The following is a 13,489-nucleotide window of genomic DNA, read 5'->3' on the forward strand; positions in this document are numbered from 1 at the left end:
ATATAGGTGTAATTTTTCATGACCTTGGACCTGGCAATGGTTTTTAAGATATAACATCAAAAGGACAAACGACCAAAGGAAAAAACAGATAAGGCGAACATTGTCAAAATTTTAAACTTTTGTGCTTCAAGGACCCCATCAAGAAATAAAAGACAACCCACAGAATGGGAGAAAATTTTTGCAAATCATATATATATGATACAGACTTTAATCTAGAATATATAAAGAATTACTATAAATGAATAATAAAAGCTAATTGAAAAATAAGCAAAGGATATGAACAGGTATTTCTTCAAAAAGATCTATAAATGACCAACAAGCATATGAAAAAAATGCTCAACATCATTAGTTATCAGAGAAAGGCAACTCAAAACCACAGTGGAAACACCACATCCACTGAATAAAAAGATTATAACAAGTGTCGACAGGAATGTGGAGAATTTGGAGACCTCGTACATACATGAATGGATCTGAGAGTTGGACTGTAAAGAAGGCTGAGCGCCAAAGAATTGATGCTTTCGAACTGTGGCATTAGAGAAAACATTTGAGAGTCCCTTGGACAGCAAGGAGATCAAAGCAGTCAATCCTAAAGGAAATCAATCCTGAATTTTTATTGGAAGGACTGATGCTGAAGCTGAAGCTCCAGTACTTTGGCCACCTAATGTGAAGAGCTGACTCACTGGGAAAGATTGAAGGTAAGCGGAGAACCTGACGACCCAGGATGAGATGGTTGAATGGCATCACCGACTCAATAGACAGGAGTTTGAGCAAACTCTGGGAGATGGTGAAGGACAGGGAAGCCTGGCGTGCTGCAGTCCATGGGGTCACAAAGAGCTGGACACAACTGAGGGACTGAGCAACATACATACATACACTGCTGATGGGAATGTAAAATGGTGCTGATGCTTTGGAAAACAGTTTGTCAATTCCTCAAAAGGTAAACATAGAGTTACCATGTGTGTTGTGTGCGCTAAGTTGCTTCAGTTGTGTCCAACCTTTTGCAACTCTATGGACTGTAGCCTGCCAGGCTCCTCTGTCCAAGTTACCATATGATCCAACAATTCTACTCCTGGGTGTATACCAAAGAGGAGTTAAAACATGTGCACACAAAAACTTACATACAAATATCTATAGCAGCATTATTTATTCGCCAAAAGGTAGAAACAACACAAATGTCTTATCAACTGATGAATGGATAAATAACATATTGTATATTCACACCATGTAATATTATTTGACCATAAAGAGAAATGAGGGACTGACATGTTACAGGATGAATAAACCTTGAAAACATGATGCTAGGTGGAAGAAACCAGTTACAAAGTCTTCATACTGTATAATTCCTTTTATGTGAAATGTTCAGAATAAGCAAATCCATCCAGACAAAGCAAATTGGTGGTTGCCCAGCACTGGGATATTGGAGGAAAATGGGGAGTGAATGCTAATGGGCATGGGATTTCTTTGTTGTGGTGGGGAAAAAAATGTTTAAAAATTGACTGCAGGGAGTTCCCTGGTGGTCCAGTGGCTAAGACTCCAGTCTGAATGCAGGGGGCCCGAGGTTCAATCCCTGGTCAGGGAACTAGAGCCCACATGCTGCAACTAAGACCTGGCACAGCCTAAATAAATAAGTAAATAAATATTTTTTAAATTCTAAAAAAACTGACTGTAATGATGATTGCACAATTCTGCATATACTAAAAGCCATTCACTTTATTTATTTATTTATTTATTTTAACTATTTTTTTTTTTTATTTGGCTCTGTCAGGTCTTAATTGAGCATACTGGATTTTTGTTGTGGCACTCGAGCGTAGTTGCTCCATGGCATGTGGGCTCTTAGTTTCCTGACCAGGAATCTGACCCACATTCTTTGCATTGCGAGGTGGATTCTTAACCACTGGACCACCAGGGAAGTCCCGCCATTCACTTTATTTATTTTTTTTTAAATATGGAACGCTTCACGAGTTTGCGTGTCATCCTTGCGCAGGGGCCATGCTAATCTTCTCTGTTATCGTTCCAATTTTAGTATATGTGCTGCCGAAGCGAGCAGTTTAAAATGGTGAATGTGAACCATGTCTCAATAAAGTGGTCATTTTTTATTTTTTTGGTCATTTCTATTTTTTTTTAACTTTTTATTTTGTATTGAGGTATAGCCAATTAACAATGTTGTGATAGTTTCAAGTGAACAAAAGCTGTTATTTTTTTAAATGATAAACTTTATTATGGGATACAAAAGAAGCCTTGCTTAATAGAAAAACACTTTTATGTTCTGGGATTGAAAAGTGATATTATAAAAAATATCCATTCTTAGCAGTGGAGTATGTAAATGTGATATAGTTTCAATCAAAAGCCAAAGAAGGCTTCTGGTAGGAAGAGGAGAAGGAGATTGACAAAATGACTTCACATTTCATCATGAAAAATAATTATGTGAGAATAGCCAAGAAACTCTCTCAAAAGTTTAGCCATTAGAAAAAAAAAGTTTAGTGATGAGGTAGAAGTTTCCATCTGACATATGAAAATGTTCCATGTACCACAGAGTGAAAACATTACATTTCTGGGACTTTGTCTCATAAAAATTATTTTTTTAATTTCAATTTTATTGGATATAGTTGATTTATAATGTTAGTTTCAGGCGTGCAGCAAAGTGATTCAGTTATACATACTCATATATTCATTCTTTTTCAGATTCTTTTCTCACATAGGTTGTCACAAAATATTGGTTAGGGTTTTCACAAAAATTCTTGTACAGTATGTGTGAGAGAGAGAGTATACATACATACATAGCCTTCCAGATAAAAATGGCAGATGGTACTGATAAAGGAAATAGTCCCTTTCTTTTTAATAATGTGGAAATATTGGATAAAATATAACAGCAAACAATTTAAATACAAAGCCAAACTAAAAACCAATAAAATGAAATCTCCCAGACTGATAAACATGCAAAGAAAATAAATAAATAAAACACACACTACAAAAAACAAAAACAGCAAGAAAGAGGAAAAAAGAAACAGAAAAAATGAGACAAATAGAAACCAAGCTAAAATGGTAGAAACAAGCCAAAAGATACCAACAATCATAATGAATGTAAGTGAAAACAATGTGACTATTAATAGAGACTGTTGGATTGGAAAAAATGAAATCCAGTTGCTTGCAGTTTATAAAAAGATCAATGGGGCTAAGTTGATCAGTCAGAAACAAACATAAGTATCTGAAGGAATTTATTATATGATGAAGAAGATAGGATCGATCATCCAACAAATAGGCTAGGACAGCCACTAGGAGAAAGAAACCAAGTGTGGTTTCTACCTCAAATCTTATATCCCACCCCTAATCCTGACTAATTATAGATTCATACATACAAGTTAAAATAAGGGAAGTGCAGAAGCAAAAAAGGAAATGTGTATATAACATTGGAATTGTAGCTGGCCTTTTAAAGTGTGAGGCCAAAATCAGAAATTATGAAGGAAAAGACTGATTTGTGTATAGAAAAGTAAAATAACTTCTGTCCATGAAAAATCACATAAACATTAAATGAGAAGGGAAATGGTATGCTAAGGCAAAATGTTTGCAGTGAGTATTAAGCATGCCATCCTTAATGTAAAATACATTTTTTACATAAGAAAGTACATATCCCAAATAAAAGTGGTCTTAGCAGATTAGACAGTTCACCAAAGATATACAAGTAGCCATAAGCATGTGAGAAATGTTTAACTTTATAAGGAAAAAATGTAAATTTAAACAGTGAGATATAAACGTCCATCTGACAGCCAGGCAAAGATAAGAGAAATTATATTACCCAGAATTTTCAAACGTTTGGAGACCCCAAATTCTCATAAACTCTGACTGTAAGTATATGTTTGGTATTGTGTATGGAAACATATGGGCTTCCTGGTGTTTCAGATGGTAAAGTATCTGCCTGCAATGCAGATCCAGGTTCATTCCCTGGGTCGGGAAGATCCCCTGGAGAAGGGAATGGCTATCTACTCCAGTATTCTTGCTTGGAAAATTCCATAAACAGAGGAGCCTGGTGGGCTACAGTTCATGAGGTTGCAAAAGTACATGTACTCTAAAGAGTATGCAGTAATTCTGAATTAATTCAGTAATTAAATATGCCCAAGAATATTAGTCATCAGTTTGCTTATAAGTATAAGCAGTGATAAATTATAAGCAAAACTAGTGTTTAAAAATAGAGAATTAGTTTTCAAATATGGTTAATTTTACAATAGTGAAATATTGTGAACAATTAAATAATATTTCAAGAACACTTTCACGTCATGGAATATTTTTATATAATACTATTAAAAGTTGAATAGTTTCAAAATAGTGCATAACCTTTTGAGCTAGAGATTACATTTCTGGGAATTGGCTTCACAAAAATTTTTGTTTATGAGAGAAAGAGAAAGTGTGTGTGTGTGCATACATACTACTGATAAAGGAAATTGTCCCTCCCTTTTTTGATAGTGCAGAAATACTGGATAAAATCTAACAGCAAACAATTTAAATACAAAGCCAGACTAAAGACCAATGAAGTGAAATCTCCCAAATGAACAAGCATATAAAATATAAAACACACACTACAAAAAACAAACAAACAAGAAACAGCAAGAAAGGGGGAAAAACACAGAAAAAGTGAGACAAATAGAAACCAAGATAAAGTGGTAGAAACAAGCCAAAAGATACCAATAATCATAATGAAGGTAAGTGAAATAATGTGATTATTAATAGAGATTGTTGGATTAGAGAAAATGAAATCCAGTTACTTGTAGCCTATAATAATATCTGAGGTATTAAGACACCAAAGTTGAAAGTAAAAGGATGGGAAAAAAAAGCAAATCGTAACTAAAATAAAGGTGGTTAGTTGTCTTAAATTCAGATTAAAATAGGCATTATTAGAGTGATACATTGGTAAAAAATATATATAAGCCTGTACAAAGCTAATCTTAAAAATCTAAAATATGTATAAAGCAGTAATGAATTGGAGGACATGGAGAAATTGAGAAAGGCACCATCATTGTGAGAAATTCCAACAAGCCTCCCAGAGTTATTACTACTTCAAACGGTAAAATGTAATAACTGTAGAAGATTTGATCAAAACCAAGCTGTATTTGATGAACATGGAACCTTGCACTCAATAATTTAAAATTCACATTCTTCTCAAGCACACATGCAGCCATGACCAGAGTCATCACTTGCAAGACCACAAAGCAAGTCTTCACAAATTTCAAAGAACTGATGTCATGCAGACCACTTTCCCAGACCGCACTGCCATTAAATTAGATGTCAACAAATAGTTTAAAATTACCATAAACCTTGATGTTTCTGAATAGACTCTTGGTCAGAAAAAAAAAAAAATCACAATGGGAAGTTTTTTTTAATATTTAGAACTGAATTATAATAATATTACATTTCAAAACTTGTGAGATAAAATAAAAGTGGCAAATAGAAGGAAATATATGGCCTCTTAAATACTAATCTGGAAACAAGAAAGGCTGAAATTAATTAGCTGAGTTTCTAAGAAGTTAGACAAAGGATAACAGAGTAAGTTCCCACCCTGCCCTGCAAAAGGGCTTTTATAAATAAAAGCCAAATTCAAATACAAATCAGAGAGAACCAAATAAACCGAAAGACGGTCCTTTGGAAAGGCAAACACATATCTGGCAAGATAGATGAGAAATAGAAAACACAAGTAAATAATAATAGGAATGTAAAAGGAGATGTAGCTATAGATACAGTGAAGGTTATGAAATTATAATACAATTGTTCTGTACCTTCATGTGAATGCATTTTAAAACTTAGATGAAATAGGAATTTTTTTCCCAGAAAAAATAACAATAAAACTAACTCAAGAAGAAATAGAATGCCTATGATTCCAAAACTTATTAAAACATTGAAGCAGTAATTTAAAATCTTTTCACAAAGGCAATCCCAAATGCAGGCCATTTTACAGATGAATTCTAGCAAACTTCCAAGGAAGAGTTCATTCCAATCATGTACTAACTGTTTCAGTTGACTGAAAAAAAAGAAAAAAAGAGTCCCCAAGTCATTTTATGAGGCCACCATGACCCTGATATCCAAACTTAATAAAGATAGTAGAAAAAAGGAAAACTATAGGCCAAACTTGTTTGTGACTCTAGATGCAGAAGTATTAAGAGGGTGAAAATAAGTATTACGGCCACTTGGGTTCATCCCAGGAATGTAAGGGTAATTTGACACTAGAAATTCTGTGGTGTCCTTCATCATATAAGCAGTGTAAAAGGAGAAACATTGTACAATTATCTGATTGGATGCTGAGAAGGCATTTGGTAAAATTCTCAAATTTATGAACAAATTAAAAAACCTCTCAGAAAACTGGGAATAGAAACTTCCTTAACCTGAAATAGGATCTCTATCAAATACCTATAATACACAAATAGTTTTTTTTTTTTTTTTTGAGAATTCAATTGGAACTAATTCCTTTATTAAATAAGCTTCATTTGGGAGCTGACTGCCACAGACCTCAGGAGAAAATGCATCTTGCTTTTGCAGAGATCAACATAGCTCAGCAATGCCCAAGCTCCTCTTTCAGAGAGGTGAACCTCAGCTTAGAGGAAGGGCTGAGGAGGCTTCCACACTGAAGGTGACATGGAGAAGATGTGGTAATCACATGGGAGCCAGTCCAGGAGCAAACCGAGTGCGCGGCCACCTGCTGCTTCCCTGTGCCCTGCCAGGAGAGCCCAGTGAAGCAGCGGCATCCAGGTTCCCAAGTGGGCACCAGCAACACCTCCAAGGCAGACCTGAAGAACCTGAGGATGAGGTTCCAAGAGTAGTCCCTGCAGAGGCTAAGAGTCTGATCAGGAATAAAAGTAGATGGGGGTGGGGGCAAGGTGTGTGTGTGTTCAGTCGTGTCTGACTCTGCAACCCCATGGACTGTAGCCCACCAGGCTCCTCTGTCCATGGAATTTTCCAGGCAAAAATACTGGAGTGCACAAATAGTTTTAATAAGGAATTATTGAAGGTATCCTCTTTATCATTTTATTTATTTATTTATTTGGCTGTGCCAGCTGTGGGTTGCAGCACATTGGATATAGTTCCCTGACCAGGGATCGAACCTGGACCACTTGCATTGAGAGTGCCACGTCTTTCTTAGCCACTGGACCAACAGGGAAGTCCCTGGCATCCTCTTTGAAATCAGGCACAAGCGACAACATAGATGAACCTAGAAAACTTTGTTCTAAGTGAAAGAAACCATTTACAGAGGACCCTGTATTGTGTAATCCTATTTATATGAAAAAGAGTCAGAACAGGCAAATTCACAGAGACAGAAAATAGTAAATTGGTGGGTTACTTAAGGGTGAGATGTGTAATTTTTTGATTGGATGCTGAGAAGGAAAAGGGGAAGGGAAAATGGAGAGTGATTGCTGATGGGAGTGGTGAAAATGTCTATTTTAGTCATGGTTGCCCCACTCTGAATATACAGAAAACCATTTAATTGTATACTTTACATAGGTGAGTTGTCTAGCATGTGAACTTTATCTTAATAATGCTGCTTTTGAAAGAGTAGTTAATGAGTTGTGGGACGTTACCAAGAGCAATAAATTTGGAATAAAAACATCTGGATTCACAAAAAGGATCAGGTATAGATGAGCTACAAGGATATAATGTACAGCACAGGGAATTGTAACCAATATCTTGTAATAACCTATAATGGAATATAATCTGCAAAAAAGTGGACCCTTTTTGCCTCCCAGTGAAGCCTATGGACCCCATTTCAAGATAGTGCTTTCAATGCCTAAAATAAAAAACATAAGACTCAAAAGGAAATAATTACATTGTTTTACAGCTTTAATACAAATAAAAACAAATTGGAAATCTGCTAACATATGTGCTTCTTTATTAATGTGCTAAATAACATGCTCCAGGGGAAGAGATAAAAGGGGCATAATTTCAAAGTAGTGATAAATGGAAACGATATTTCAGGTTATCTGCAACAACTGTAATGTGATATAAAAAGACCCATTAATGTATTGGTGATAAAATCACAGGTCCTGTTCATTGGCACCCCTGTGGTGTATTACATACATCCGCTATTGAAGGAGATGCTCCGTTTCAGTTGGTGCTGTGAGTGAGATGTGTGTTCTTCCCTTCTAAATGCAGCAACGCCCGGTTAAAAACACTCATTGTGAATGGAGACTTACTCCCACTAGGGGGTGCTGGTATTTTAGAAAGAGGAGTTTATGCCTCTAGCTGAGGCAGAGTAAAGTACCCACAACTGTCTCCTGTCCTTTTCACGGGCCAGCCTCAGACCTCACAGCTTCAGACCGTCTTCTGCTCACTTCCCACCTACCTCCAAACCCTCACAGGCATGCTCTGTTGACAGTGGAGGTATAATTCTTGGTGTAATTGTCTGTGACAGACACGGAGGCTTCCTGGTCATGAACCACCTACCAACCAGCACTTGGAGGGCTTTGCCAACACAGTGGGGGCTATTCAAGGTTACCCAGGTCTAGGTCCTTGGCTGTAATGATAGTCCTGACTCCAGGTCAGCAGGACCTAAAACAACCCATAGGGGGACTTCCCTGGTGGTCCAGTGGCTAAGACTCTGTGCTCCCAACGCGGGGGGCCCAGGTTTGATCCCTGGTCAGGGAAATAGATCCCACGTGCTGCAGCTAAAGAAAGGAAGATCTAAGATTGTGCATGCTGAAACTATGACCTAACTCAGCCAAATGAACGAACATTTTAAAGAATAAAAAAGGATACCGTCTCCTGTGTAGGTTGACCTGAGTCCAAAAGCTGGCTCTGCCACTTTGTAGCTGGGGAACTTTAGGATAATTATTTAACCTCTCTGTGCCTCGGTGTCCTCCTTTGTGAAATGGGGCTGACAGTAGAACAGGCTGGGCACATGGTGAATGATCCATAAATGTTGACTATTGTTATGATTTTCTGACCACTCCAAGCTGTTCCCACCACTGGGATCGAACCCCAGTCCTCTGTGCTGGCAGGTGGATTCTTAATCACTAGACCAGTCCTCTCAGGTTTCAACATAATGTTGCCTCCTCTGGGATGCTCTAGCCCCCTGTTTCACCACAGCCTTTGTAGATACTTCTTTGCTTTTGTATTCCTTGTACTGCTCATCTTAGCTGCAATCACATGTCTGTATTATTGTTTACTGAGTGACTATCTTGTTCCCATAGGCTGTCCATCCTAGGAGAACAGGCACTGTGCCTGCCAGGTCCCCAGTGTGCCTGGAGCACCTGGGGTACCAGAGGCAGTCCCTGAATGTCTGGTCACTGGATGCACCGCGTAGGCCCACAACTGCAGGTGCATGGATGCCTCGGCGAGGAACCATCTGGACTGTTGTCGGCAGGACAGAAATGCACAGAGTCACAGGCTTCTGACCCTTTTGTCTGATGACAGGAAGGCTCCTGGGCCCTTCAGCTGCCCTTTTTAGACCAGAGAGTCTGGGAGGGAATTCTTGAGGCGTCAAAACCTGGGTCGTAGATGACCAGCTGGCCCCGAGACATCAATTGGCAGCAGTGATGGAATGTGTACAGAAAGACGCAGCTGCCCTGCTCAGGAGAGATCCAGTCTTGCTTTACTAAACCAGCTGAATTCCAGGAATACCAGCGGGGGTGTGTGTGTGTGTGTGTGTGTGGAGGGGGGGTCGTGTCATACCTGCTTCTCAAGACAAGCAAGCTGAAAGTTGGGGCGGGGAGCGGGGAACTGGTCCCATAACTGCTGAGAGAAAGGAGGGACCAGATGCAAGGACCGGAAAATGCCCCATAGCAGGTGGAGGTGGACATAATTAATGGAGCCAGTGAGCAAGTCTGTACATGCCAGTATGTCAAAACCTTGTCCCCAGGAGCCCTGGACCTGCTGGCCCCATCCTTGAGAAAGCAGAGCAAGAATAGCTTTGAGATTGACATGCCAAGCAAATGTACAGCAGGAAATTCTCATAAGCCAGGGGTTTGCTCAGAGGCCCTGGCCCCTGTGGCTAAAATCAGGATTATGTCTGTGCTGATTTACTTCCCAGCTGGGTTTTAGGAAAAGTCTCAAACAGACCACTGGGTTGTGCCCAAGATTGGCAGGTGAGACCAGCCTGCCTCCTCTGGCCTCCTCTTCCTGGACAAAGAAAGGAGACACTTAGAGGAAAGCCACAGCCTCCCTCTCTCTGGAACCCCCTTCGAGTCCCGGCTCTGGTCCCAGACAAGCGTATTTGTGTAGACTAGAGAAAAGCCATGCCTTTTACAAGTTGAGTCCAAAGCGGATTGAGTGCCAGCTTTGCTGGAAATGCCCAAAGCCATTTTGACCCTGGACCAGGGGCTCTCAGCAGAGATGCTATTGTTCAACTGAAAATCTGTGGTGAAGTAGTCTTGGCTGCCACGCTGTTGGGGCCACTACTACTATTTTAGCAGTCAGAAACCAGAGGTGCCAGATGTCTGCACTGCGTATAGGGGATGCTACAACACAGCTTCCTCTACAACTTTTAAATGTCCCACTGGATGTTCATAATGATGAGAAACCCTCTATGCCTGGAGCCTGATTTGATTTTGTCTGTGAACACAAAGCATTTGTTTTGTTTTGATTGATTCACAGTCTTAACACATGCTAGCGTTTTCCAGGAAGGCAACTTGACCAAAAATTGGTAACACTTTGGAAAATCATGTTGCCCAGGGCAACATCACTCAAGGTGTTTGAACCCCCAGAGGTACAAGACACCTACCAGTGATCATTGTTCTCAGGGTCATCTTGGTAATTGTGTTCATAGTATTTGCATATTGAAATGCAGTTATTTTACTTTGCATAACTCTTGATTTCTTCCTAATATTACCACCAGGACATTGTATTGATACAGGGAGAAATCATGTGTGTTACATACACAAAGGCCTCACAACCTTGGTTGGGTGGCTGCACCTGAGCTGGTAGCGGAGCTAACATTTTACTTAGACCATGCATGTTATTTGTACATATATACTAGTTTCTCCGGATTGGAGAGAACTTTTTTCCCAGTGAATGGCCCCGGTGAGAGAAATTTGCCGCACCGTAGGTGGTATTACTGCATGTAGTTCACAGGTGGAACCACTGTGACACTCTTTATGCAAAGTTAACACTATTTGCATGGTTTATCAAAGTCCAGAGTTAACTGTGCAAGGGACCCGGGGTGGGGGGGGGGGGGGGGCATTTTCATTACCCAAAGTGGTGTCATTGCGCCACCTAGTGGGACATGGGAAAGTAGCAGGTCTGTGCTTTAACCTGCATCTCTGAGGAGTACCATCAGCTAACACTTAAGAAGATCCTCTGGAGGAGGGCATGGCAACCCCCTCCAGTACTCTTGCCTGGAGAATCCCATGGACAGAAGAGTCTGGTGGGCTGCAGTCCATGGGGCGGCACAGAGTCTGACGCGACTGAGCGACTTGCCCAGCACAGCACAGCAACACTTAGGATAGACCACCAGATGCTATCATTTTAGGTATATTAACTCATTTACTCCTGACATAATCTCTATGAAACAGGCACTGTTATCCTCATTTTGCACATGGGGAAATGAGGAAAAGAGAAAGTAAGTGACTGGACCATGTCAGGTAGCTAGTGAGAGACAGGTCTGGGATTTGAACTCTGGAGGTCTGGCTCCATGGTTGCTACTCTTAATAACTGTGCTATAGTCTTGCAAGTGGCTGCTATCTTGTGAGACCCTGTTCTGAGAGTCAGATTACTGAGTCTGCAGGGCTACCTGCAGCCAGTTGGAGGATTTCCAACAGAGAGGAAGAAGAATAGAAAGTTTACACCTAAGTATTAGGATATGGTAAGATGCAGAAAAGAGTCGGGTGTGATTTAGCGACTGAACAACAAGATCCAGAAAAGTCTTGCTTTTGTATGGGCCATGGAAACCTTTGTGCGTAAGTGTGAGGAGGGCACTTGATTCCTTGGGCAGGTCATAGGGTCCTGAACTGGCTAATCCCCCAGTTATCCTGTGACTTTGTGAGAACACAGACATGGTAAATATTTTTTAATATCTGTATTGAGACACAATTCACATACCATACAATTCATCCTCTTAAAGTGTACAATACAATGCTTTTAGTATACTCACAGAGTTGTGTAACCCAATAGGGATTCCCAGGTGGCCCAGTGGTAAAAGAATCCTCTAGCTAATGCAGGAGATGAAAGAGATGCAGGTTCGATCCCTGGACTGGAAAGATCACCTGGAGTAGGAAATGGCAACTCACTCCAGCATTCTTGCCTGGAAAATTCAATTGACAGAGAAGCCCAGAGGGCGACAGTTCATGGAGTCGACTGAGCATGAGCACGCACACAGAATGTAGTATTTCTCTATATATTTTGGCTTCCCAGGTGGCTCAGTGGTAAAAAATCTGCCTGCCAACACAGGAGATGGATCCTATGAACACAGGAGCCTGGCAGGCTATACAGTCCATGGGGTTGCAAAGAGAGAGTCGGGCATGAGTGAACGACTGAGCACACACATACCACAATCAGTTTTGATCACCCCTAAAAGAAAGCCCACTCCCTTTAGCACTCATTCCGCACTCCCTCCAGCCCCAGCCCTAGGCAACCAAGAATCTATTTTCTGCCTTTTATGGATTTGCCTATTCTAAAGACATTTCATAGTAAATGGAACCATACAATATAGGACTTTTGGTGACTCGTTTCTTTCACTTGACATAGTGTCTTCAAGATTCATCCATGTCATAGCGTGTATTAGTACTTCATTCTTTTTATGGCTGAATGATATTGTATTATTTGGATATGCCAGATTTTATTTGTTGAGTCATTGATTGATGGCCATGTGGGATGTTTCCACTTTGAGGCTACTGTGATTAGTGCTATGATGAATATTTGTGTACAGGTATTTTTGTATGGACATATGTTTTCCTTTCTCTTGAGTATATACCTAGGAGTTGAATTGCTGGATCCTGGGAAAATTGTATGTTTAACCTTTTGAGGAACTGCCAGTCTTTTCTAGTGGCCATACCTTTTTTTTTTTTCCCCCATTCCCACCAGGTACGCAGGAGGGTTCCAATTTCTCCACACCCTCACCCACACTTGTAATTGTCTGTCTTTTCTATTATAGCATCCTAGTTGGTGTGAAGTGGTCTTTCCCTAGGCTGGGTCATTGCTTTTTAGGCTCCCAGACCATTGATGCTAGATAGGACCACAGCAGTCAGGCAGCCCAATTTGTTCATTTTTATGGGAGAAGCACTGAATGTGAAGAGAGATGGGACTAGCCCTGGGTGACAATTAGTAAAGGAGGCAGTAACAAAACACATGTATTTTTTTCTTTTAACAAAGTACACTGAAGCCAGATGGCCCCCAAAAGATGAAAGACTTCAAATGATGTTATTCTCTAGAACCTGGGAGAAATTTCTGTGATTATAAAAATCAGAAGATGGATGAATCAATAATAGTCACAAAGAGTCACTTCATGGATTCCCCCATATCATGGGTCACAGATCAGAGTAAGTACTTTCCACCTGCCTCCCTGCTTTATGCTAAGACA

The 13,489-nt window shown here is 40.0% G+C and overlaps 2 non-coding genes across 2 annotated transcripts; one reads left to right on the forward strand and one right to left on the reverse strand.

The window, feature by feature from the left end:
- Nucleotides 1-1,939: 1,939 nt before the first annotated feature.
- On the reverse strand, nucleotides 1,940-2,047 carry LOC133058073 (U6 spliceosomal RNA). The gene has a single exon (XR_009693197.1). It is a non-coding gene; the product is annotated as a U6 spliceosomal RNA (small nuclear RNA).
- Nucleotides 2,048-8,549: 6,502 nt separating this feature from the next.
- On the forward strand, nucleotides 8,550-8,622 carry TRNAG-CCC (transfer RNA glycine (anticodon CCC)). The gene has a single exon. It is a non-coding gene; the product is annotated as a tRNA-Gly (tRNA).
- Nucleotides 8,623-13,489: the final 4,867 nt, after the last annotated feature.

Source organism: Dama dama, chromosome 5, assembly GCF_033118175.1.
Source record: "Dama dama isolate Ldn47 chromosome 5, ASM3311817v1, whole genome shotgun sequence".
Classification (NCBI taxonomy): Eukaryota; Metazoa; Chordata; class Mammalia; order Artiodactyla; family Cervidae; genus Dama; species Dama dama.